The 25816-nt window shown below is 31.9% G+C and overlaps 1 protein-coding gene across 1 annotated transcript in view; it reads left to right on the forward strand.

Moving 5' to 3' along the window:
• The first annotated feature begins 22442 nt into the window (after window positions 1-22442).
• MMRN1 (multimerin 1) overlaps window positions 22443-25816 on the forward strand; it is a 61773-nt gene continuing 58399 nt past the window's right edge. Inside the window, exon 1 of the mRNA XM_039845717.1 lies at window positions 22443-22503. The gene's annotated coding sequence lies outside the window, so the exon portion shown is untranslated. The remainder of the gene's footprint in view (window positions 22504-25816) is intronic.

Genomic DNA, 25816 nt, shown 5'->3' on the forward strand with positions numbered 1-25816 from the left:
TGGCTTTCCAAATACTGTCAGATATTGTCTAAAAAAAAAAAAAGTATTTTGTACAAGACTCTGCAAAAATTTTTTTAAAATACTGAATATCAGTAAAACTGTATTTCCTGAATTAAAACTAATTATGTTTCTGAGGCAGACAGTCATGAGTTTTAAAAAAATTAAGAAAAAAATAGAAAAATAAAAGTAATCTAGAATTTGATACTGCCATCTGTTGTTTAGAAACAAAATTGCATGTGCTTTAAAGTTATATTTTTTTTCCCCTAATTTTCAAGAAAAAATTGTATAGGACCAATTTAGCCCATGTTATCAGTACATTATAAAAAGAGGAATATATGGTGTTTTATTCATACTATATTTCTGAAGTCAGATACAAGCACATATTGTCATTTCTTTTATATTGTATAATGTGTATAGCTTTGAAATAGTTATAAAATAAATATTACATAAGTACTTATTAAAAATTAGCAACTACAAAAATGCTTAGTTTGGATAATGTTTAAAAATAAAAAGTAAAATAGCAGATATAGGTGTTAATAAAGATACTTCCTGTTTTAAAAGATAATGGACCTTAAATTGTATACAAATATTAAAGAAGAGAATGGCTTTTCCTTCTAAACAAAGGAGATAATCAATTATGAATGAACATGTAACTATGGCAAAATATAAATATATATTGAGACTTGGAGGATAAAATAATATTTTTAAATATTCAACTTGTTTAATAATGTGAATTATATCATTTCCTCTGTTTAAATAAAATCTTAGAAATTTTCAAATGCTCTATGTGATTAATCTTGTAGATGTAGACAAAACTAAAAATATACCCTTAATGGCTCACTAAAAATATTTATTTGAAGCTTTTTATTAAAATAATTTTTATGTAAAGTATATAAATATATTCTTAACTATTTTGTGACACAAAAGTTTTTATTTGATTATGTATTTAATCGCTATCATTTTTGTTTTTACTTTGTCAGATGATCTTAAGTATCGATAATAGAAAAATCAACTTTAATAAAATGTTACTATTCAAGAAGAAAAAAATTTTAAATAAAACATGATTGTTTTCTATGACTATCGATTACTATAAATCGAGTTTATTTCAGTATGTTGGAAGATAAAACAATTTTAGGATTGGCTCTATATCTTGGTTAAATAAAAGCAAAATTCTAAAGAAATATGTTAAGCCCTCTATGTCATTAACTCTTTTATAATCAGCTAATATATATATACATAAAAAAATTATTTATTGCTTTATCTCTGTCACCTTCTCCTCTCCAGTTTGTCAGAAAGATTTGTTTATATAATGAATTTATTAACATACTAACAGATAAAAGGAAATCCATGAATGTTCAGAACAATTTCAGGTTTTAATGCTACAAAAGGATCATTAGTCTGGGCTACATTTCAAATCACTTTATGTGGTTGTTCACAGAGGCAGTTTAACACTCCACAGTGACTGAGGGGAAAAGATATGGTCAGCTATTGTCAGGGCATAGTTCTATACCATCATATGTTATTTTATAAAGGCAGTCAAGTGGTCTAGAGACAATGACACACATCACAAATTCCTATAGCAGTCTTCTGTCTAAACCACCTTTTGCAAGAGAAATGATGTAATAAGCACAGTGGATGATATTTTTAAAACTATCAACATATTTATCTTTTGTGCATTTCTAAGCAATAAATTTTTCATTACTTTTGCAATCAGTCATCCTTTAAAGATACTTTAGTATGTAACTCTAAAAATAAAGCCATATTCTTATGTAACTACAAAACTTTTATCACACGAAACTATAACAGATTTTCCTGTTTATATAACACCCAATCCATTAGCAAATTTTTCTGATTTTTCAAAATGTGTTTTTGCAATCAGTTTTTTTGCACCAATATTCAGACTCAGTGGCACTTCTTAGAGTGATGATAATTTTACGGTTCGTATGGTCTTGCCTCGAATCTATCTTCATATAAAATATTTTAATCTTCTTGAACACTAAATTAGAATTGAACAGCTATGATAATTATAAGCATCCTAAATTCTACATTATTTGTGACTTTAAATAAAGATGTTAAAATAATACATTGGCATTCTTTCATTATTGTTATCACTAATATAACTAATTTGTTATACTGTCATCTAAATCATAGGTCTGTTGTTTTATTATTATTTTTTTAATCAGAGAGGGCTTATACACATATAGCTTATATATGTTTATGTTTTACATGAAATAGCTAGGAAAAAAAAGAAAAAGAAAGAAAAAACAGCCCAGATGATAACATAGAAAATAAAAATGGTCCCAGCAGGGATCAGTGGAGGCCCAGTATGCTTTCATATAAGGATTTACTACACATATTATTATTAGGAATGTTAAGTCTTAGTTTCAACATTATTGTAACATATTTACAAAGCAGTATTTGATTTAGATCATATGAAGACTTAGCAATAAAATCTGTCAGGAGTTTCATAAAGCCTTCAACTTTTCTCTAAAGGTTATATGTATTTTTATAAAAATAAAAAAAATTCTCTCCTTTTTACCTCAAAATCAATGATAGCATTTCTCTTTCTCTTCACATTTGTGTTTGTTTGGCCTTCCTTTATTATTAAATATTCTTCAATAGCAAACCACTTGGTGCAGAGAATGAAGAAAATGATTTGATGCTGATGACCTCATTTATCAAATATCAGAAAAATATGATTTTTTGTAATTTTCCAGTGCACATCATTGAACCTGAACTGAACAAAAAAGACTCAACCTTAATTAATCACCCTCTCTTCCTTTTCCAACAGTTATATGCTGACTGATAAAAAATTTACCCATGTCCTTCAAGTTTGAGGGAGAGGAGATTTGGAAATTCTGACATATTCAAGTCGCCATGTAAAATTTTCTCATATAGATTGATCTCTGATTGACATTGGACATTACAACATCAATTTCCCACAGCTAGAATTGTTTCCCACCTTCATAGATATGCTTTAAATATAAAATATTGGATAGTTTTCCACTTTCAGATAAAATTTAATTATAAGTATGTTTTGTATCTTAATTACTTTTTCTTTTTGGTGGTGAAGTGTGGTCTCTGTATTCTTCTCTGTAAAGGTGTTCTATGGATTAATAAAACAAACAACTTTGTTTTCAACTAATTTGTGTCTTAAATACAAAAATAGTTATTATTGCTGTTATTATATTCTATCAAGGATATATCTTTCAAAAGAATACTTTAATTCTTTCTCCCATAATGGAGACTTTGCTTAGTTATACACAAAGAGATGTAATAGATATAATTGATAATAACTTTAATATTTATTAAATTTTTTCTAGATGGAAGGCCTTTTGCTAATTCTAGGTTATTTCATTTATACTTTACAACAATTTTATAAGCAGGTACTATTGTGATTTCCATTTTACAGATGAGGCAACTGGGAATTGGAAGGTTAGATTAACTTGGATGCCAGGTACTTTGCTCACATTGCTCCTGAAGACGCAGACACTTCTATTTTTCAAGAAACGTGGTGTGTTAAATGAAAGACAGTCTTCATCATGTTCAACTTTAAGTTGAAATGTATTCTCATGTCCATCTACCTGCTAACAGAATCAAAGAATGTCATATAGTATCATATTGGGACTTGAATGTACAGTGAACAATAGACAAAATTTTTTATCTCGGAGAGTTTATATTTAAAGGAGAGACAACAGTGAAATAAATAAGTATATCCTACAATATCAGAGAGTGATAGCACAATAAAAAATAAAAGCAGTGTATAATCAACATGTCATTTAAGGACGACCAATATTTTTAAGCATTTACATTACATTTTTTTAAAATTATCTTTAAAAAAATTTTTGGGAATAAAAAGTATTCATTTGAAGATTTTCGCAGGCATATATTTTTTAAAATTTTTTTAAATAGATTTTTAAATTTTTTAATTACAATTAACATCAATATTATATTAGTTTCAGATGTATAACAGTGATTAGACATTTATATAATTTACGAAGTGATCACACTAATAAATCTAGTATCCATCTGACATCATATAAGTCATTACAATATTATTAACTATATTCCCTATACTGTACATCCTTGTGACCTTTTATAACTGGCAATTTGCACACCCTAAACCCTTTCTTTTTTCACCCATCCTCCAAACCTCTTACATATTGCATTTTAATAATTTTCTACATTATGAGCTGTGACCTTTCCCAAAATGGAAAATAAAATCCTTACTTTCTCAGCCACCTTTCATCTAGGATGCAGGCAATATCTTGGATTCTGTCAGATACATAAACTAGCATAAGATTTCAGTATGACTACCCAAAATAATCTATAGATTCAATGCAGTCCTTATCAAAATACCAATGGCATTTTTCGTAGAGCTAAAACAAATAATCCTAAAATTTATATGGAGCCATAAAAAACCCCGAATAGCCATGGCAATCTTGAGAAAGAAGAACAAAGTTGGAGGCATCACACTACCTGATATCCAACTATACTATAAGTCTACAGTAATCAAAACAGCATGGCACTGGCATAAAAAACAGATAAGTTGATCAAGGGAACAGAATAAAGAGCCCAGAAATAAATCCATGCCTATACACTCAATATATGACAAAAGAGGTAAGAATATGCAGTGGGGTAAAGACAGTCTCTTCAATAAATGGTATTGGGAAAATGGGACAGAAAAATGCAAAAAAAAAAAAAAATAGAAGCTGGACCACCTTCTTACATGGTATACAAGAATAGACTCAAAATAAATTAAAGAATTAAATGTAAGACCTGAAACCATAAAATTTCTAGAAGAAAACATAGGCAGTAAAGTCTCTGATATTACTCACAGGAAGTTCTTTTCAGTTATATCTCCTTGGGCAAGAGAAATAAAGAAAATATAAACAATGTGACCACATCAAACTAAAAAGTTTTTGTGCAGCAAAGAAAACCATCAACAAAACAAAGACAACTGACTGTTTGCGAGAAGATATTAGCTAATGATACATCTGATAAGGGATTAATATCCAAAATATATAAAGAACTTACACAATTCTACAACAAAAAAACAAACAATCCAATTAAAAAATGGGCGGAAGACTTGAACAGATCCTTCTAAAGAGGAAATACAGATGGCTAATAGACATATGAAAAGATACTCAAGGTCCCTAACCATCAGAGAAATGCAAATTAATACCACAATGAGATATCGTCTTACACCTGTCAGAATGGCTATCATTAATAAATCAAAAAACAACAAGTATTGGTGAGGATGTGGAGAAAAGAGAACCCTCATACATTGTTGGTAGGATTGCAAATTCGTACAGTTGCTATGGAAAACAGTATGGAGGTTCTTCAAAAATTAAAAATGGATATATCTCTTGACCCAGTAAATGCACTTCTGGGTATTTTCCTAAAGAAAACGAAAACAATAATTTGTAAAGATCTATGTACTCTGATATTCATAGAAGCACAATTTACAATAGCCAAGATATGGAAGCAACCTATATGCCCACCAACAGATGATTGGATAAGGAAATTATGGTTAATATATACAATGGAATATTACTCAGCCATTAAAAAAATGAAATCCTACTATTCACAATGACATGGATGGACCTAGACAGTTATTATGCTGAGTGAAATAAGTCAGAGAAAGATAAATATCACACGATTTCACTTATGTGTGGAATCTAAGGAACAAAAGGAACAAACTAATCAAAAACAGACTCACAAATATAGTGGACAATTTGGTGACAGACAGAGAGGTGGGGGTGTGCGGAGCTGGGGGAATGGGTGAATGGTTAAAGTGCAAATAAGTAGTTGACAGTTGGTCACAGGGATAGGGAGCATGACACAGGGAATGCAGTTAGCATTAATACAATAGCTGGGTGGAGGTTCAGGAGAGGGAGGGAGCAATTGGGGGGATCATTTTACTAACTATATAGATGTCTAACCAATGTACTGTGTACTTGAAACTAATTTAAATAAATAATTTTTTTAAAAGAGATTTCAGTATGAAATCGCAGATAATGAAGACCTTTGTTTCATTCAGGACATTGAGTTTCCTGATCTATGTGGTGGTAGAGGAGTCCAGGTCTTCAGGAACATTACTGGCCAATTCTGGTATTCAGTCCCCCAAAGTGTTGATGTGAAAGGGGCTCTAGAATGATTGATATGATGTGTGATACTTAATATCTTTTAATATATTTGTTTTTTCTTAAAATACTCACTATTGAGTTCTATTGTTTGCAACTAAGAACTATGACTGATACACAGGGATAGAGGTGACAGATTGGTCATTAAAGGACAATTGGAAAAGGTGATATGTCAGAAAAAACATAAATGTAAGAAACCAAACAGAAATTAAAACAACAAAAACATAAATAAAAAGTCCTGAAATAGGAATTGTTTTGATGTATTTTGGAAGCAAGAGGAACATTGGTATGGCTAAGAGGATTAAGCTAAGTGGATAGTTATAGGCAATGAGATCATGAAGAGAGTTATGAGGGGCCTTAAAGACTATGACAAAGAATTGGATTTTATGGTGAGTGTAATAGGAAATCATTGGATAGTTTTAAGAAGCAGTTTTATAATATCACTTACATTCCAGAAACTTACTCTGACTGCCATGCAGTGCTAATTATAGGGAATCCAGAGCAGAAATGAGAATCACAAAAGTCAGGAGAGACTTTAGTGGATTACACTAAACTGAAAATAGTGGAGGTCATAAAAATAGGTTAAATTCCAGATATATTTTGAAAGTTGAGGTGTCACTTTTGCTTGTGTAGTGGATGTGCATTGTGAGAGAAAGCAATTGGGTGAATTATGTTCATTTTCTATGAATGAGACAGCTACGGCTAGAGGAAAAGTGTTTTTCTGTTTGTATGTTTGTTGTTTGTTTGCTGTTGTTTGTTTTAATATGAGGATTGGGAATAAAAAGCTCAGTTTTGAACTTACCAATTAAGTACCTGAATGGAGATTACAAGTAAGCAATTTCCTATTGCTCTCAGAGTTCAAGAACAAATATTGGGTTAGAGATATACATTTTGAGTTATCTGCACATAGATGGTATTTAAAATCTTCAGTTATCCGATCAGTACCCAGAGGTACTGATAGCAGATAGGGAATGCAAGAAGGCCATGTACTAAGCTATGGGACATTCTAACTTTAGAGGTTGAGGAGAGTATGAGGAGTAAAAAAAAAAGAGAGAGAGAGAGAGAAATTGAGATGATATAAAAATTCAGGACAGTCTTGCTTCCCTAATTCCAAGTGAAGAAAATATTTCTAGAAAGAAGGGGGTCACCAACCATGTCAAATGCTGCTAACTGGAATAAGATGAGGACTGAGAATTTAACCATTAGTATTTATTTGGCAAGAAAGAGATCACTATGGAGCCAGGTCAACGAGATCTTGAGAATAACTGAGTCAAGTGGAATAAGAAGAAATGAAAATCTTATAGGTAGAGGATATGAAGATACTAGGGGATGAGAAAGTAGACACATGGAGTATATGGTCCACTGGTTTTCTACAAAGAAGAATAGAGAAATGGGGTTATATCTGAAAGTATAAACTTTAGGGAAAATTTTGTCTTTTTTTTTCTTTTTTACCATATTCACATTGACACAGAAATCTATTAAAATAGTGATCCATCATTTTGTCAACTTTTAAAATCTTTACATTATTTGTTTTAGCTACCATTACCCAATGGCTCTCTGAAACACAAATCAAATGGCAGATATCTTGATGGTAATGTGCCATACTTTATGAAAACTACTCAGGTTATTAAAAAGTGATTTTAGAGGACCGACTGACAACTTTAAAGTGTAGAACAATTTACTTCAAAAAACTTCACTTTATCATCTCAAAAAGATTTTGTTTTCACATGCTAGAAGGCTATAGAATAAAAAATATAACAATAAATATTTTAGGTTAAGAATATCTAAATTTTGATACTAAAAATAATGCTTACAGTATTTAGAAAATAAAGTAGAAAGAACACAAAAGTCTAGAGAAGATCAAGGAAGTGTGATATTCCTAAATTAACATAAAACAAAGTCCAAAGTCTTTTACTTTGGCCCTACTATATGTATTGAGGAATATGCTAAGTGTTATAGGAAATGTTCATGAGTATGAGGCATGGTTCTATAAATCAAACAACATACAGATAGAGTTGGGAACATAAGGAATATACATTAAGAAGATAATAAAGCAAAACAGTAAATAAATGGGTAGTGTATACAATATGTGCCATAAAGTTTAGGGCAGAAAAGAAGTTTAGATCTTGAACCATTAGTTGTCCTTTATAAAGGCAAGAATAAGAAGCATGCATAGAAACTGGAAAGGCAAGTAAAATGAGAAAGAAAATTCCCAGAAGAGAGGAAAATTTTGGAGTAATACACTAACAATTCAATTAACAATATTTTCCTTGACTCCTGTTGTGTTACATGTTTAAGAGCAGGTATACAAAAACAATGAAGCTCCTCACACACCAGAATGACTATAGTCATAAAGACATACAGTAACTGGTGTTGGTGAGAATGTTGGAGAAAATGGAACCCTTGTGCATTGCTGATGGCTATGCAAAATGGTGCAATTACTTTGAAAATGTGTGAGGGTTCCTCAGAAAACAAAATGTAGAATTACTTTATGACCCAACAATTTCACTCCTAGGTTAATTGAAACATATGTCTACACAAAAACTTTATACACAAATGCCCTTAGCAGCATTATTAATTATTGCCCCCAAAAGAAAGAAATAACCCAAATGTCCATCAACTGATGAATGGATAAACAAAGTGTGGTACACATATACAGTCAAATATTACTCAGTCATAAAAAGAGAATGAAGTGCTGGTACGTGTTATAATAGGAATGAACCTGGAAAACATTATGCTAAGTGAAAATTCAAACATCATATGCTACGTATTGTATGATTCCATTTATAGAAAATGTACAAAAATGGCAAATACATAGTGACAGAAAGTAGGTTAGTGGTTGCTACAGGTTCAGGGGAGAGGAGAAATGGAACTTATTGCTAATGGATATGAGGTTTATTTATGAGATGATGAAAATATCCTGGAATTAGTGCTGATAGTTACACAATCTTGTGAATATACTAAAAACCAGTGAACTGTTTTTGTGTATTTTGGAGTCATGTAGAAGCAAAAGTAGACGCAAAAGTTACTAGGTAGACTAGGCTGACTGGAGAGGATAATTCGGTCTCCTTGAGACATAAATAAAGTTTTAAAGATGGGTTGTACCAATCATATTATTGTAAAAATAAGTAGCATGATATCAAGAATTAGGAAAAACTGAAAGGCTGAAATCAATTTATTATAGAATGTGATATGTAAAGAAAGCATTACTAAATACATCCTCATTTAAGAGTTAAGGAAACAGGTACAGGTTCCTGAAGAAGCTTGTGTTAAGATAATATAGAAAATAAAGGATAGAATCAGGATCTGAACCCAGATTTGACTGACTCCAGAGTCAAAAAACACCCGGGACTATTTTTACTTCCCTTGAATAATGACATGTTTTATAACTACGAAGTTTACAGTATAAATAAAATCACTTTTATAGTTCCAAATTTTATTATTTTTCTTCCATTGTCAGCTGAAAAGTTAAATTTGGTTTATATTTTACTAGCACGCTAGAACCAATTGATTTTAACCAAGTGCAGAGAGGAATGTCAACTTTTTTACCACAATTTATTCTATTTAAAGTTGAATTATTTTAATAGTATTTGATCTTAAAGGATTGTTTTGAACACCCTATTTTTCTTAGACCATTCCAAATATATCTTAAAAGGTAAAAATTATGTTTATTGTAGAGATAAAACAAAGAGGGAAACTGAGACACTGGAAGAAGGATATATGTTTTTATAGTCCTATCCAAGGTCATTTAAGCAAATCGTAATAACATTTTAGACTGCTTTTTGTTCCTGCCTTCATATATAAATTGTTAAGGAGCCATTCAAGAAATAGTCCATTGTTAAAGTATCTTTGCCTTCTTCTGTTCTTCTATTATCTCTTACTCATACTCACAGTGAAAAGTTGCCAAAAATTCATAACTTTTCTAGAATTATTGATTGATTCAACTCTCAAAATTATTTTCAAAGACAGTCTACAATGTTTGAAGCTCTGTGTCAGTTACTGTGTTAGGCAGTATTTGAATGCAATCACTGAAAATCCCCACTAATTGTGGCTTAAACTGGATAGAAGTTTACTTCTTTCTCCTATTCAAGAAATCTGGACATAGTCTGTCCAGCATTGGAGTGATATATCACAATGTCCAGGATTCATCCATCCTAATGCTTTGTCCTGCACAGATTTTGATTCCAAGTTATTTTCATGATTCAAGGTGATTATCAGAGCTCCAGATGTTCTATTCAGTACGAAGGAGGAAAGGGCAATGAAAGATGCAAATGCGTTTCTTTCCTGTGAGGACACTTTTTTGGCAGTTAGATAATTTTTGCTTACAACCCATTGAACTTAATCACATGTCCACAATAGACCACAGGGAAAACTAGGACATGGAGCCTTTGTTCTGGGTATTATAGCTAAAAAAATAAGGGGTTCTATTACAATGGAAAATAAATATTTGCAGAAAACAAACAAACAAACAAACAAACAAACAAACATTCGTAGTCCCAACAAAGACAGAAACCAATGCCATTTAGAATTGTTCCTAGTCAGAGTGAGGAAGCAGTCTTCGTATTTCAACTTCGATCACTTGTTGCAGGCTGTTGTTGTAAGGAGGTATGGCACTGGGCAAGACAGTTCTCTTCAGCTGATATAATCCCCAAAGAAGGCTGACAGTTGAGGCCAGCAGTTGCAAGAATAATTCTTCATTTCCGAGGAGGGGCCAGGGTAGTTCATCACAGCATCTACCACAGCAGGCTATTAACACTGTCTGTGCTTTGGAAGATAAAAAGGGAAATAAAAGCACATCTTGTCCTGGACACATGAGGAGCTTATGTTCCAGTTACATTCCAAATTGCTCTAATACAAGGTAGAAAGAATTAAGTGTTTAAAAAGAAATATAAATGATGAGCTTTGGGTGTTCAGAAGTTACTTTTCATCTACTCATTTGCAATTTTTATTAATCACCTTAAGCACCTACTGTATGTTAGATAGTGTGCCAAGCAATATGATAAAACAAATGAATCTATGATGGACATGTTCCTTTAGCATCATGGAATTTAGTGACTCATTTGGGAGACTAAATGATAACAAGCAAATAAATGAAATAACAGCTAATTGTGGTAGGAAGGAAATAAAGAGTAAATGAATGACTAAATGTGAAATATGTATTTGAAGGAGATATTCATAGAGAAGAGAGAACTATACAAGCTGAGAAATAATAATGAGAAGATGGCAGAATGATGAGAAGGGAAGAATAGAAAGACAAAGTTCTAGGCAAGAGGCCAAAAGTGTACAATGACAAAGTTCCGTGTTTGAGAACTGAAAGAACACCTGAGTAACCGGGACATAGTAAGCAAAGAAGAAAATTGTGTGGCATGAGATTGGAGTAGTAAGATCATTCAGCGCCTGAGAATGTGGGTTGTATTTTGGGCACAATGGAAAAAACAGGGATTTAACACACACAAGAATGTATATAATCAAATTAACACTTTATATAGATCACCTCTGGTTGCTGTAGAGAAAGTAATATTTGAGGATTGAAAAGGCTTCAGAAAATTTGACATTGCTTTTGAGAGCTGCTTTCAATAATTATTTAATAAACACATAAATGTGCCACATTCTAGAGATACAGTGATAAGATAAAAAGACAATATTTTTTGCCTCATGAAGCTTACTTTTCTATAGATTCTATATATTTAATCTTTATCTCCATCTCTCTCTCTATGTATATATACACACACATAAACGTGCACACACACAAATTTATGAAAATGAATAGATGAAAAATAATCTCTAATAATTCCTATAACTATTTTTTTTTGCTCTTTAAAATGCTTATTTTTTTATCTGGGGATACACACAAAAAAATCTATATATAGACAGATAGAGATAGAGATACACTAAATTGTGTATATATTCTATATGCTATACATGTATATTATGTGTACGTATGTATGTTATGCATGTATACATGTATGTATATGTTATATATACGATATAGTATATATAATACTACATAGATGTTATAATATATAATATGCTTTATACTGCATTATGTATTAATAGTAAGAGTTTTTATGTATTTTTAGAACTTTTAAGTAAAGACATTAACTTTACTAGAATAATTTGTGCAGTGTAATCTCAGTTTTGTTATGCTCAATACTGTGCATCATATCCACACAATATTCTTTAGTGAACTCACAGACTTGTGTTTAGGTCTGTCTGTGAACATAATTTTATGTTTTTATCTTAATGAACAATTATTGTTCTAAATATATTTGTGTTTATAAAAAAGAATATATGAAAATACATCCATCCAAACATAATTTCTTATTTTAAAGAATAATGTTCAAGTGTAAATTTAGTGTCAAAGCAAAAATATTTTTTATGGACATATGACTATTATTTAATGCATTATATTTTGATGTGATAATGTACTTATAAATTTAGAAGTTTTCTACTCTGACTCTAAATAGGAGAGGCTACTGGAGCCTAGAGGAGAGCTGAATGCAATGTGCTTCATGACTTTTATACATTATATTTTCATAGAACTCTCTGATAGAATTTTGGATTATTTCATGTGAGAGATTTATACTATGTTATGGTTCTACCCATTTCATAAAAGCACAGTAACTAATGGAATGCTTGTTTTATTAAAAATAAATAACCTGTATTCTAGTTGTTTTTTTTCCCCCTAAATAACGTTTTTTTGTCTCTCAAAAGCAGCACATTGAAAACTCATTGAAATTTAGGTACAGTGACACTTCCACCCACATGCCTCTAAATTTTCCAAAGGGTTTTAGACAGAGATCTAAATGTGCTAATATCTGGAGACTGTTTTTTAACAATGAGCAATGAGTTGGGGTGTCTCATCTGATTGGAGAGAGAAAAATCTCTCAGGGAGCAAAATATATGTGGGGAGGAATTCAAATTTATGTCAAAACTTCCACTACTTTGAGCTACTGAAGCAAACACCACATATTTATTGATTACCCATCATGTGCAAGATTAGGTCTGAGGTATTAAAAAGACAACAGCACAGGACCTTCCACCCGCTAGTAGAGGCAGATCTATTTACTGAACATAAGGAATGTGACAAGTGCTGAAACAGAGGCAGCAGCAAATTGTAAAGGGATTCAGCTGAATAAAATTTCTCTATACACCAGAAAAATTATGCATGAAATGTAGACTTCCAAGAACTCATTTTTCACCCATTTACAGGAGCTGTATAAGAAACTGTAGAATGCTTTAGCAAAGAATTAGAGTAGATTTTATCAGCGAGGTGTGGCTGACTATGAATTGCTCTCAAGACCAAAACCCAACCAAGGCTGCAAGAATGCTGTTAATCTAAAAGCTAGAGCAGATGACTTGCTTTTTTTTCTTGTTTTTAAACTGGGTAAAATTAAGGCTGAATCTTAAGACATAAAATGTATATAGTATGCCTATTTTCAATGCTGGCTTAAATATTATTAACTGATGAAATATAATGCCATCAATATTTTTTGCAAAAACTCAACCTTACATTATTCAGAACACTAATCACAGAGGCGACTAAGGCTTCAGGTTGAATAATACTTTTTAGTAAGAGCCCCAGGCTCCTGCGCAACACTAAAAGGACACAAGGAGGCTGAGGGTCAGTGCCCTAGGGCATCTTAGTTTCTTGGTCTCTGGGCTTCTGTTGCTAGGCATTCACAGAGAATAAAGGCAGGGCCATTGAAAGGGTGCTTCCCTCCCTCCCACCCCAAATCCCCGCCCCTCTTAAGCTCCTGTTTCTCTGGTTCTGAAAATAAGTGAATATTTGGAGGCAGACTAAAGAGAGACTAACAGAGGTTTTCACGTGTTGTCATCTAGTTTGTATTCATGGGCAAAGTATATTAAGGTAAGAGAAGAGCTACTAGTGATTTTTTTAAGTTAATATTCTGCTTGAAAGATTTTTTTTTTTTTTAAAAGAAGTTTGCTATTGTTGCTTCTAATGAGATTGCAGGCCTATTTTGAGTACCCTAATAGTCTCATATTGTGGAACATACAATAATTTAAAAAAATACACATTAATTTTCTTTTAAAATATGTGATGTATGAAATTTATGATATTCCATTAGGACAGTGTGTACAGAAAATTTTCTAGCAGAATTTAACAATGCATATGAAAATAGCCTAAAAAAAAATTTATGTTGAAAACTGTTATGTTATTACGACTTATAGAACAGTCAATTATTCAGCTATTCCTTCATTTAATAGCCTAAATTAGCTACTAAATCATTGGATTTTGTACAGTGAAACTGTTAATCTTTTGGACATAGTATACTGCTGGTTTAATTTTACAGAAATTCTCATTGCTTTGGGTGTAGGAACCATGAAGGAGGACTGGTACATTTACAAATATGACTGCTTTCTTCTCATTTGATACTAAGCTCTGGGTCTGCTATTTCTGTTGTTTTTTTAGTGTAACAGAAATTGTCTTCTATGTGTCAATAAAATCTAAGAATCTAAAAGAGCAAATAAGATCTGGTTCACCTTGGGGAGAGAGGATTTATTTTAAGCCCCAGAGCTGAAGGACCTGAGTTCAAATGGAGGTTCTGTCACTTTTCAGCTGCCATCCTTTAGGCAGTTGCTTGACTTCTTGGTAAAATGGGGATTATGAGTCACAATGTCACGGGTTGTTAGAGATATTAAATAAAATAATACAGTTTATATGCCACTTAATACAACTCTTAGCACACAATTAGTGCACAACGAGCTAACAATTATCAGAAGGCAAAACAGTTTTAAACTATCCTATTGTCACAAGTAGAAGAAACTCAGAAAATTTATGATCTGTCCAGTGAGAGTTTATAGAACAGGTGAGACCCACAGAAGGCTTTATAACAATGCTGAGTAAGAATAACTGCCTTCAAGATCAAAGAAATTCAAGAATAGTTGGGTCCAGGCTTTTTTGCCATTGCAAAAGTAGAGAAAATATAATGGAAATAGAGTGTAGAACTGATAAACTATAACTCTGGTTTCTATATAGAGTAATATCCCAGCTTTTGCTAATATATTGATTAACAATGTATGAAACAGTCTCGTATGCACCAACCAGTCTAATCACAGAAAGAATACAGAGAGAAAACTGAAGCTTAGCAAAATTAAGGGATGTTTCTAAGAACGTAGCAGTAGTATGTGACAGAACACTGATGAGAAAAAGATCTCAGGTTCAAACTTGTACTATTTGCCATGCTGCCTTCTTTCTACACTGTGCTGAATATGATTTTAAAAGAAATAATTAAAGGATTAGGAGGGATGAGAAAAATTATGTTATTTATTAGAGTAGGGTAGATGTATTCAGGAGAAAGCATTATCTTTTGGGATTTGGGAGTAAAAGCACTGATAAACTAAGGGAAAGGCATACATTGGCTGCTTCAATGCAAATCTGAAGAATTCCTTTGCCTAAATTCATATTTTTGATGGATAATTTCCTTTACTTTCTATAACCAGTGATACATAGATTTGCACATAATAAAATAAGCAACAAACTGTAGCTGCCAATGGAGGCAATTTCTTTTTTTTTTTTTTCAAGGCATATCTTAATGTATTGATATGATATAATCTCCATAATGCAAAATTAAGGGTAAAAAAGTAAGAGCCATGAGATTGCAACAAGACAGTGTATGGAGTACTTGATTATATATATACAGGTATGTAGGCATAAAATCTCTGGAAGGATGCAAAAGAAACAGGTGGCACTAGTTGCCTCTAAGGGAGAGAGGCTTTTTTCACAGGATACCTTTATTTTGTTCTTTTTGAAATGTTTTTCTTTATGTATTGCCGATTTAAATAAAGAACCAAGTTTAGAGATTAGCAAATACTCAACCACTGTGCAGCATAGCTGCGGGATGAACCAGGGACTTCCAAAAGCCGGACTTTTTTTTTTTTTTCCCTCAAAAAGAAAAGCAACACAACATCCACATTTATTTAGTTTAACATTTCCCCTGATCTAAAGAGAAAGATGTCAAAAGAAAACCTAGGACATATACATAAGCACAAACTCAGCTGAGCCCAGGTAACCTAAAAGAAAAAAATAAGGGCAAAGCTCTGTTCAACAGATAAATTTATCTTCGCTTCTGGAAGAAGTTTCCGCGTCCCATTCCCCAGCTGGCTTGGCTGTCGCTCCAGCTGGCTTTATAGTCGCAAAGGAGCTGCAGACACCATGCTCAGGCCCACCAACACTGTGCACCTCGTTTTCCAGTGTGGGTGGCAGGATTGGAGGCAATTTCTTAACTTATTAGAGTGTATGCTAGTATCTAAAGTTTAAATTCAATCTGCCATATACATACTTCATAACTAAAATTTCATTTGTAAATTTGAAGCGAATACATTTGTAACACATTTCTTAAATTTAGGAACTACTTATTCTAAGGCATTAAAGGACTCTAAGATAATTTGGCTGTTTTCTAGCCATGACATATGAAACACCCAAAATTTGAGAACTAATGTTGGATGTACTTTTTCTGTTAAAATGATTTCTTCTAACTATAAAAGCAAGTGTTATCATTTTGCATGAATGCTAACATATATATGAATGAATTATATGCCTTTCTTTAAATAAAGGAATGAGACAGAAATTTTAATGTTTTGTGTTTGACAAGCTGCCAGTGATGAATGTAAGACGTCTTATTCTAATCAGCACTGTTACGACAACTCTAGCCATGGCCTATCTAGCATTGATTCACATTTTTACTCAGTTAAGTACTGTATACCTTCCTCAATCCACTGATGTACTGTTGCAAGTTGTATATAGAAGTTGTTTCTTCAGGACTACTTTTCAATGAATAATTTAGTTTTTGAGAACTGAACAGCAATGATACAACTAATGAAGGAGTTGAGTATAAGTTATGCATCACAATTACTGAGAACACTTCAGATGAATACAAAGTGCTTCGTGAGCTGTTTTTGTTCCAATTATAACTTTTTTTTACAACATCTGGCCATTTCTTAAATTTTTACTAAATACAGTCAACAGCCACGATAACTCTAAATTTAAGCTATTTATTTAAAGTAGGGTCTTATATTAACCACTTTTCTGCTGCTAAAAGAAAGTAACTTTCATATTTTGGTGATGTTATATGTTATAACCATATTTTAAAAGATTGACCATACTTCTTTAATTCTTGTAACATCAGAGGTATTACAGGCTCTTCATTTTACCACCTTCAGTGGCTTTTGTCATGGTAAAAAAAAAAAAAAAAAAAAGAGAATGATTGGATTGCTATTCAATGATTTATTTTTAGGTTTTGTTGTTTCTCTCATTGTAAATCCATATTCCTTATATCGAATAATTTTTATCAATGTTATTTTGGCTTAACAATAAATGTGCAAATAAATATATATGTTGTTAGAAACAGTACTTAACATTTTTCCTTCTTTAATAAAATTAGAAGAAATCTTCTAAGCTCTTAATTTAACCAAGTTTATAGGTTTTAAGGAAATACGTATGAAGACAGAGTTAGGTGTAGAAAGACTACTGACCTGGTTTTAGAAAACCTGGATTTTAGTCCTGATTTTAATAGTGACATTTTTTTAGTGCCCTACTGTATTTTTTTCCCTCCATTTAATGTTCTAGACTTACCAAATTTGGATAAGTATTAATTCAGTTTAAGTTGGTATCTTGCCCTGTAGATCATCTCTATTCTACAGATGACTGTAAATATTAGATTTGTTGTATCTGGTAAAGGAAAGATCGTACATTTGATTTAAGTATGACATAGAGAATATAGTCAATATTATCATGACTATGTATGGTGTCAGATTTATTGGGGCGATCACTTCATAAGTTATATAAATGTCTAATCAGTACGTTGTACACCTGAAACTAATATAATATTGTATGTCAACTGTAATTGAAAAATAAAATGTATGTATTAAAAAAAGAAGGAACAACATGCTGCTAGGAAGGGGCAAACATTCTTGATTTTAAGCTCATTAAATTCTTTTTTTCACTTAAAAAATTAATGTGTAAATTGGATAAAACAAAATGCACAGCTCTTAGTTGCTTTGTTCAATAATCTTGACAATTGTATGTACTCAATACCCACAACTAAGTAAAACGTTAAATATTTCCATCATCCCAGAACAATCTTTCATCCCTTTTTCCAATAAGTCCTTCCACACCTGCCCCCAGAGGAAATTACTTTCTGATTTCTACACCATAAATTAGTATTTCCTGTTTTTCAACTTCATGTAAATAGAACTATAACATTCTTTAATGTCTCAGAGCTTTCACTCAACATATTTATTTTGAGATTTCTTCATGTCATTGCATATAACAGTATTTTATTCCTTTTTATTGCACAATAGTATCCCAGTGAATAAACATTCTACTCTTGGGCATTTGGGTTGTTCCTAGTTTGGAGCTACTATTAGAAATAAGGCTGTTATGGATATTCTTATACACATCTTTTTGTGGGCATGTTTTTATTTCTCTTGGGTAAATACCTCAAGGTAAAATTCCTTTCTCAAGGGTGATGCATGTTCAGCTTTATAATTGTCACGCAGTTCTCTAAAGTGGTAGTATCATTGTATAATTCTGGAAATACCTATGTTCTGATTATTTCACTCACTTCTGACATTTGGTGTTGCTAGTCTGTTTTGATTTTAATTCTTCAGATGGTTGTGAAATGGTGTCTAATTACACCTCCTGATAAATTCATTGTATATTGGGAATATCCTAAATTGAAAATGCACTTAATGCACTTAACCCACCAAACGTCACAGCTTAACCTAGCCTACCTTAAATGTGTTCAGAACACGTTAGCCTACAGTTGGGGAAAATCCTCTAACACAGTCAATACATTGTAGAATGTTAATCGTATACCTTTGTAATCGCATGGCTGACTAGGACCTGAGCTCACTGCCACCGACCAGCAACACAAGAGAGTATCTACTGCATGTCACTTGCCCGGGAAAAGATCAAAATTCAAAATTTGAAATATGGTTTCTACTGAATGCGTATTGCTTTTGCACCATCATAAAGTCGAAAAATGTTAAGTCTAACCATAGTAAGTCAGGGACTATCTATATAGTTTTAATTGCTTTGCTTTTCTCTAATAACTGAAAATGCTAGGCGTATTTTCATGTGTATGTTGGCTATTTGCATACCTTTGTTAGGTATTTGTTCAAGGCTTTTACCAATTAATTGGATTGTTTGTCTTTTTATTATTGATATTTAGGAATTCATTTTGCATTCTGGATGAGTAATTTTTTCAAATATCTAAATTTTTATTTTTTTTTCAATGAAGGACTTGCTATTCATTTTCTTGTGTCCTTTGATGAACTAATTTTTTTAATTTTGAAGAGTTTAAATGTATTAATTTTTTATAGTGCATGTTTTCTGTGTTGTACCAAAGAAATCTTTCTCTACACAAAAATCATGAAGATATTTTCTTATGTTTCCTCCTTGAAAGTCATGGTTTAGTTTTTATATTTAGTTTATGATCCATCTTAAATCAGTTTTGGATTTGGAATGCTTTAGAGGCGAAGGGTTTTTTTTTTTTAATTTACATCTTTATTTGCTTCAATATCTTTTGTTATTAAGATTTTTTAATGATTGGATTAACTTGATGCTTTTGCCCAAAATCAGTGTATATTAATAACTAGAGTCATTATTTTTTTTCTGGAGTTCTATTTTTAAAGAAAACTCTCTTAGCTTTACATTATTAAGAAATATCAACATCATACTGTTCTGAGTACTACAGAGTAAGTCTTGACATCAGGTAGCGTGAGTCATGCAATTTAGTTCTTTTGAAAATTGCTTGACTATTTTAGATCCATTGTACTGTGAACTTGCTTAAATTCACTAATTAGTAGGTTTTTCTTTTGAAGATCACATAGAGTTTTTATGTACACATGTATGTCATCTCTGTATAACAATGTTTTACTTTTTTTTTATCACTCATTTCTTATTTCTTTTGTTTGCCTTGATGCACTTGCTAGGATTTCCAATACAATAGTGAGCAGAAGTTGTAAGAGCAAACATTTTTGTTTGTTCTTTATGTTAGGGGAAAGGCATTCAATGTTTCATAATTAATAAAGGTGTTATCTGTAGATTTTTTGTTGCTGCCTTTCTATTCCTAGTATGCAGAGCGATTTTAATATGAACTAGTATCAGTGCTTTTACTATAGCTATTTAGATATATATCTACATTTTTTTCTTTATTTTCTTTTGCTAATATAATGAATTATGTTACTTGATTTCCAAATGTAAACCAACCTTGAATTCTTGGAATAATCCCCCATCTGGTTATGATAAATTAGTGTTATTATTTAGAGTGTTTTTATTTTCACATCCACAAAGGATATTAGCCTGTGGTTTTGTTTTTTTTTGAAATATTTGATTTTGAAATATTTGATATTAATATTTTCTGGCCTCGTAAATTGAATTGGAATATATTACCTGTTCTATTTTTGAAGAGTTTGTGAAGGCAAAGTATTTCTTCCTTAAATGTTTAATAAAATTTTTAGTGAAGCCACCTGGGCTTGGAGATTTTTTGTGGGAAAGTTTTTATTGTAAAGGGAACTTTTTCATTTTTTTTATGTCTCTTTTTATCAATTTTAGTAAGTTTTTTTTTAAAGAATATATCCATTTCACTTAAATTGTCAAATATATTGACATGTGCCTTCCAGAGACCAATTCTTTCAAGTTTTTCTTATTAAGATGTCTTTATTTCCCCTTTACTTTGAATTATATTTTACTAAATATAGAATTGTAAATTAACAGGTTACTTTTTCTTTTGAATACTTCAAAGATGTCATTTCATTGTGTTCTCTAGTTCATTGTATATAATGAAAAGTCAGCCATAATTGCTGTACCTTTTATGTAATGCGGATTCTTTTTTTAAGTGAGTGCTTTCAATATTTTCTTTTTATCTTTGGTGTTTCAGTATTTTAGCTACAATATACCCAAGTATAATTTTTTTCTTGGAGTTTTCTGAACTTGAATGTTTCTGTTGATATGTTTTATTAATTTTAGAAAATTCTTATTTGTTATCTTTAAAATTTTATCTTTTGTTGTAAACTCTCTTTTTTCCTTTACTTTTCTCCTATATTTATTCCAGTTATATGTATATTAAACCATATGAAAGTGTCCCACAGATCTCAGACACTTTTCCTTTTGTCTACATATTTATCTGTTTTGTGTGTTTCACTCTGGATAATTTCTTTTTGATTTGTCTTCAAATTAATTGATAATTTTGTTTGGTATTTCTTGTGTTCTATTAACTTTATCAAATGTACTTTTTAGTTCTGTATACTTTTTATTTGTAGCATATCCATTTAGTTGTTTTTATAGTTTTCATCTCTGCTGAAGTTCCCTTTGTGTTGCCTTCAAGATATGTTGCCCACATTCTCTACTACATTCTATCATGTTTATTTTAAATTGTCTGCCTGATATTTCTAATATCAAGGCTTTTTCTGGATCTTTTTCCATTGATGTATTCTTTCTTGACCATGGGTCGCATTTTTTAATTTCTTCATTTGTCTTATAATTTAGATTATATGAGAGGCAGGCAGTATGTTTAAAAGAACTGTAGTAAATATTTACCTCAGAGAAGGGAATACCTCTTCTCCTGTCATGCCTCTAGTGTGGAAGCTGAGTCACAACAATTTGTAGTTGAGCTAGGTCTAATCTAAATTAAAGTTGTTATAGTTTTAATTAGTTTTAACTCATGACAGTCTTTAAATACTGTGAGAGCATGATCAAGATTTTTTTTCTAAGCTTGAGATCTGAACATGAGCAAAGCCCCAAAGACCTCTTTATTCTTTACAATGACGAAAAACAACAACAAAAAAAGCTCTGTGATCTTTGTGTAATATAAGGCCTAAAATTAAGATGCAACACTATGTGCTGCCTTGACATGTGAAACCTGGAGAACCTCCCATGGCCTGACCACAATTTCCCTTACCCACTCTGCTCCAGTGGATAAGGCCTCCTAGCCAAAGAATCTTTCTTATCAAGGGGACCAGGCACACTTTCTACTTATCCATGAATAGTGGTTTTCAGTTCTCTGACAGCCTGTAGAATTATTTAAACAAGCCAATCACATCCTCCAGTGGGAGCCAGGGGTAACCCACACTCCCGATGTTACAAAGTTTGCCTCCGACAGCCCTAGTTTCTGAGTATAACCCCTGTGGGACCCTGTGTGGTGTGTGATGTCCTTCTCATCCCTCACTTCCAGGGCTGTGGGTATATGTATAAACTGCTGGCAACCTCATTCATCCAGTATTGGGTGTCATGTGTTCAGTCATCCCCATAACTCTAGGGTGGGAATTCCTCCCTCACCAGTGGGGTGAAGAGGAGGTGATTAAAACACTGCGGAAGATCTCCTACTTTAGAGTAAGAAATCTTTTTTTCTTAAATCTCTGTGAATTCTCTTTTTTCCTTAGCCATGCCCTTGGATTTCTACACATGGAAGATATCTTTCTAACTTCTTGTCTTATCTCCAGTTTTTTTGGGTGGGGGTGGGGAGGGAGGGTCATTGGATTCTACTCAGAGAAGGCCTGGCATGCCTCGAAGCTATTTTTTGCTATTTGCTCTGGTTCTTTACCCAGTTTTGGGAGGGCTATAGCAGTAACTAAGTGAAGCCTTCTTGATGATAAAATTTATGGCTCCTCTATTGGCCTCCTCTATTGGCCTTCTCTGACACTGCCCTGGGGAGCGATGGGGGCTGAGACACGTTGCTACAGCCTTGTAAGGTGGGAAAGTCTAAGCCCTCCATTCAACCTTTGTTGGCAGGGGTGGGGCTAGGACCCCAGATTTTTTTCTATGGTGTCAGGTGAGAGTAGAGCAGTTATTGTCTAAAAAGTTTTCTGTCTAAGCTGACCGTTTGTTGGTTCTTGGGCTTTTCTGGAGGCTTTTATTGTTTGTACCATTCATGTTTCTAGTTTGCCAAATTCTCCAGGACCCAGTCTAAAAGATAAGAGGCAAAAAGAAGATCTAGAGGACTAGATGCTGTGTTGCTCCTCGGGTCAGTTAGCAGTCTGCTTTCTTTTCTTCACTTTTCAGAGTCTTCTTATGTTTGTGTTTTACATACAGTGTCCAAGATTTTTAGATGTACTTATTAAGAGGAACAAGGAGAAGTACGTTTATTCCCTAGTTCCAGAAGCAGAAGTCATGCATAATAACCACTTGATGGCAAGACTTAAATTTTAATTAAAGAAATTAAAATACTGTTATTTCTAAAATGTTCGATTTTAGTCTTAAAGACTTTTAAAATTAACTCTTATTTCAAGTGTACTTTTCTACATACAGAAAAAATATAAAATAAGCAATAAAATAGTTTTGCAACCTACTGATATAGCCATTTCCTTAGGAAATGTTTTATAATGTGTTCTTTATATTCTTAATTATAAAGTCAAAATGTTAATGTTAGGACAAAATATGTTGAAATGTTTTCCTGACAAACTAACATACTTCTCTAGCTTAATATAAATAATTATGTAACTTATTTTACTTCTATATTCCCTTTCTTACCAGCCCACTCAGATCTAAATTTTGTTCTTAATTTCAATTAATTTACATATTTTAGATTTTTGTTGCATTACTACTGCTTAATTATCCTTTGTTATACAGATCTGAGTCTTTGCTTTATGATCTCATGTGTCTGTGATGGAGTCAAAATAAACCATCTTAAATTTATTTTGAAAATAGATGAGGCAGAACAATAGGCTTTCTGAATTTTATTTAGAAAGGACTTAGAAGAAGCAATCTGATTGAAAGGGTATTTTAGGAGACTTTTTAAGCTATATTCATAGAGTGAGTACATTTTATTTACTTAGATTTTTTTTTTTCTTTTGTGTGGCTATGAGTTAGAGAAATAGCGCCTCCTCTGTAACCCTCTGACAGGTGCTGTTATTGTCTGCAGAAGTACATTCAGTTTCATTCATTCATTCATTCATTCATTCAATAAATATTTATATTGAATGCCTACTAAACACTGTTCTAGATGCTGGGGATATAGCAGTCTTCTACTCTCCATTTTAGCAAATGAAAGCAATATGTAACCTGTGCTGTCACGAATAATGCAATTTCTCACAATATTGCACAGGAATTGAAAAGGCACCCAACTGAAGAGAAAAAAAAAAACAAACTGCAGAGGTTAGACTAAAAGCTAACTCATAAAAATACAAAATTTTGCCTCTAAATCTCATAAATTCTAACTAATAGCAATCAGTAGATTATTAGTAGTATCTCAGTATACATTTTAGCTTTGAGATAAAGGCAAAAAATTGAAGAAGTTAAAAACGATTGAGAAAATAAATTTCAAACAATTTCAAAGTTATTTTCTATAAATTTCTATAAACTTAGATGTTTACTATTTGCCTTTTGAGGGACATTGTTAGATGGTGAAAAGAATCAGAATGGAGCATAAATGTTTATTCTACTATCAATTACCAGTGTGTTACCCTAGGAAGTTATTTAACTTATTTAAGCTTAATTTTCTAACAATAAAACGAGAGTGGAATACTTATCTAGCATGATGGGAAGAATTAAATAATATGCCAGATTTGACTAAACTAGTTCATTGGCTCATCAAAATCGCATGTAAATCTGTTTCTCTCCTTCTCCTGTATGCTTATAACTCCCTTTGTCCACATATAAATTTAAGAGGTTTTTAATACTCTTCAACCAACATAAAATTGAAAAAGGCTTAGAATTTTGTCTTCTGCAATTATCTTTTGAGAGTGCTGATTTATAGAGAAGGACCATAAAGAAATCTTATTTTAAATGCTTAAATTATTTGAAGAAAATAAGAATTCCTTGTGAAGAAGAAAGAAAGCTGCTAAAAAATCCTCTGAATCAAGTGGAAGTTATTCCTTATCGCCAACATTTTGCAAAGAATAAATAACTCTTGCAGCCATAAAAATGGCTTTAAATAATACATAGAACAGTATACAAAGAATGAACTCCTCAAAGATTCTTTTAATTCACATTTATATTTTGTTTCAACTTAATAAACTCTTTTTCCTTATGATTAGAAAATTAATGCATATGTATTATAAGGGAAAAAAGATAAAGGAAATAAACCTGTTATCATCACATAGAGAGAACATATTTTGCAATATATATTCAGTCCTACATTTATGATACAAAGAAAATTGACATAAAATCCTTCAGATAGCACATAAAATAAAAAGTTTCATAGTTTCTTTTAAAATTACTAAAGGAGAATAAATGACAATAGGGCAAAAATTTCAATACAAACATCCTAGTGGGCATTGCGGGGATAATAGAATGATTGGGTGTAGACACAGAAAATTCTGATGGTATAGTTTAATTCAGGGATAGTATTTAGAGTAGCCAGAAGAATGGATCAAGTATTCTTCAGGCTGTAATCTCAGGAATATCATTTTTCTTAATTGTTACTTTATAAGTATTAATGAGTTTCAGAAAGCAGAATTAGAGATTATGCCTCTGACAGTTTCTGGAGTACAGATAGTTTATATCTTCAATTAAAAGATAATCCATACATCTAACTCCATCAAATGAGCTGAGGATTCTCCAGGGAGTTTAAGTGCAAGATGGCTGCATGGATTGATAATGAGATACAGAACCTTTACCCTTTTGATCACAAGGTCCTTGTAAGCTAGGATGGGGGTAACCAAAAGTGATTATTGGTCAATACCTTACAAGAGATGAAATGAATTAC

This window comes from Pteropus medius, unplaced genomic scaffold (genome assembly GCF_902729225.1).
Source record: "Pteropus medius unplaced genomic scaffold, Ma_sr-lr_union100, whole genome shotgun sequence".
In the NCBI taxonomy this organism is placed as follows: Eukaryota; Metazoa; Chordata; class Mammalia; order Chiroptera; family Pteropodidae; genus Pteropus; species Pteropus medius.